Source organism: Megascapheus bottae, chromosome X (assembly GCF_031878675.1).
Source record: "Megascapheus bottae isolate mThoBot1 chromosome X, mThoBot2.hap1, whole genome shotgun sequence".
NCBI lineage: Eukaryota > Metazoa > Chordata > Mammalia > Rodentia > Geomyidae > Megascapheus > Megascapheus bottae.
In genome coordinates, this window is record NC_143547.1 from 27,479,550 (window position 1) to 27,482,686 (window position 3,137).

The 3,137-nt window shown below is 41.5% G+C and overlaps 1 pseudogene; it reads right to left on the reverse strand.

Annotated features, from left to right (window-relative positions):
* Window positions 1–2,254: 2,254 nt before the first annotated feature.
* Window positions 2,255–2,839, reverse strand: LOC150040643 (RNA polymerase II subunit A C-terminal domain phosphatase SSU72 pseudogene; annotated as a pseudogene).
* Between the last annotated feature and the right edge of the window lie 298 nt (window positions 2,840–3,137).

Here is a 3,137-nt window from a genome sequence, read left to right on the forward strand (position 1 = left end):
GGACTGGGAGTTTCCTGTGATTTTGCCCCCTGCCTTGACCCTATTTAAGTCTGGACCAGCTTAGGTGCCATTTCATCATGCCACATGTCTCCATGTTCCTGTCCTGTGACCTGTCTTTTGGCTGGTCTCCAGTCACACTTCAGTTCTCCATTGGAGCTGAATTGGTTTGTTGGTATTGTTTTTGTTCTTTCTTTCCTCTCTGGACTGTTTCCTAATTATACTAAATGTATTTTATGGCTGTTGGTCTTTGACATAGGAGTCCACCATGTAATCACTGGCCTTCTAATAAAGACTTCAAGATCAGATCCTTCAAAATGTGGCTTCTCTATTTTCTCACCTCACAACAGTAAGGAGGGCTGGCAGTGGAGAGATTAACGGGGAAAAGAAGATTTTTGTTAGGTGACCCTCAAGGGTACCAGAGTGGCAAGGTTTTCCTTCTCTATTCCTGCATCCTGTCCCTTCATTGGCCATTTCTTTCTGACCCTTGCCTGGTTCTCCCTGTGGTGGCATTGGATTAACCAAAAATAACCAAGGTAAAGCTATCTACTCATGTTCAATGATTGAAATTTTTCTTATGGACCATTTGGCCTATGAACCTCACCTTTCTCAAAGAGGAAATTGGAGCTTTGGGAATGCTTTGATAAATGGACTTTCTTTCAAAATGAAAGCAATGAGATTAAAAAATGGAGACTTCAGAGGGATTTTCAATCTATTCTTCACTTCTACTGAAAGACAGCTTGCTTGGGCTCAGAAAATAAGCAGCATCTGTTCTGAACTGTTACTCCTAAGTATTAGGTTTGGTTGGAGATGTGGCCATGTGGAAAGGGGGAGTAGGTTAATTGAACAAGTACATTTTCCGTTAATAATTGAGAACCAGGTCTTCAGTTTTATGGGAAATTAATTGGTCTGCTGAACTTGTGCAAGTTGCAGAAGGTTAAGACATGACTGCCAGTGGTCATTAAAGCAAGAGTGTTGACGTCAAGTTGACGATCACTAGTGTAGAGCCTTATAGTTTTGAAAATCAAATGAATCTTTCATTCATCCACAGGAGCATGTACATATTTGTTGAAATAGGTCTGTGGTTGGTCAATCTTGCTGCCTCTGGCTTCTCCTTAGAAGGGCCTTAGAATTGCTCACTGTATACACAGGCTCACTGTCAGGGAGTGGACCAAACACTTCATGTACATTATTTCATTAACTTCAGAACAACCCTGTGAAGATGTTCTATCTATAGACAAGAAAACTGATGCCCAGAGGTCTTATTTAAATGTCCCAGGGGACAGTACTAGTTGAGGCAGAATTAGTGTTGGCACTCAAGATTATCTGATTCCCAATTCCAAGATCAGAAACATCACAAATTCTCTAGTTCATTTCATATTAGAAACAGAACTATCTTTGTAACATGCATTTAGCACCATATTAGCTCACTCTCTTAAAGCCTTCAGTCATTCACCCTAGCGCTATACTTTTAAATTAAATTAAACCATTTGCCACAGAGTTGTACTCAGACATGATCTTGGTGGAACTTCAAGACATTGCTTGACTAATAGTTGCTTTTTCCCAGTTTAGTTCTACCAACATTACAACTTGTAGGATATTTTTCTTCTGCTCTCCAGTTTCTGCTTGGATCGTATTAGTGGACCGTCCATCTCTCTAACATCTTCTTCTAAGGCTCGAACTCAAACCTGATGTTTTTGTGCCTGTTCTGAGACTTCAACTTAGGGCCTGGGTGTTGTCCCTAAGCTTTTATGCTAAAGGGTATTGCTCTACCACTTGAACCACAGTTCCACTTCCAGTATTTTTAGTGTTTAATTGGAATTGAGTCTCACGGACTTTCCTGCTCAAGCTGATTTTGAACTGCATTCCTCAGAACTCAGCAGGCATGAGCCACCAATGTCTTGTGCAAGTATTTGATAGTTCTAAGTTTCTTGTTATTACTTTACTATACACTTACTCAGATATTTGTTCAATGTAGTCAGAACAGAAAGAAAAAATAAACAAGTCAAGAATATTTGTGTAAAGAATACAGAATATTTTGGTTTTTCTTTGAAGAAAAATTAACTTTTATGACGGTTATAACATATATACATTAAGTAGAAACGATCTCATAACTGAGTATACCTTGTTTCAAATACAAAGTTCATGTGGTAATACAAATTTCCTTTGACATAAGGTCTGGGCATGAAAGAAAAAAACAACCAATAAGACAAACATAACAGGAAGGGAGTTCAAGGCTTAACAAGTCCAGCAGTGCTCAATAGAAGCAGACGGTGTGCAGGAAAGCTTTGCCAGTCTTTTCCTCAAACACCAGCAGCAGCTCCTCAATCTCATTGTCCAAGTCTTCACTCTCCTGCAAACACTGGCAGAGATCACAGAGGAGGAATGACCCGATGGTGGCATCTTCGTAGTTGTCCTGGATATCAACGTTGATCACATGGACAAGCTGGCAGGTCTCCTGCTCTCTGGAATTCAAATCTTCCACCACCAGGTCATAGACTCGCTCTTCGCATGTAAGTATCAGGTCAAACATATCCTTACAATTCTGAAACCGTTCAGGTCCAGGCTTGATTCTCTTATTTCGATTCAGCATATGTAAAATTCCATTATGGGTATAGAAAGCTTTATCTTTTTTAAGAAGATCCTCATACATCTGGCCGTAAGTGGTTTGGAAATCATATACGGTCGGCTTGTGAGGTTTTCGGCCCGGAAGCTTCACGTAAGATCCTGTTCCAAAGGACCGAACACTAATACCTCGTCTTTTCAGGAAATTGTGAGCCTCCATGCTTCGATTCTGATTACTCAAACACACCACAGCTACACGCAGCGGCAAAGACGGCATGCTCTCACAGAATGTGCACCGGATATGACTTCCTGCACCTCTACCCGGAAATTGGCGGGAAAGGTCCGGCAACCTGTGGAAAACTGGAAGTAAAGGGGCGGGCGGCAGCCAGGCGCGCATGCGCAGCAATCATACATGGAATGCAACACTGACAAATCATGTGACTCATGGTTACTGGATCACGTGATAAGAGATGCCTCACTTTCAGAGTGTGGGGATGCAACTTGATTCCAAAACAGAGAAGTGCAGCAGCCAACAGCTAATAATGCCACAGCTGTCCTGAGCCTGTAGTGAGGTT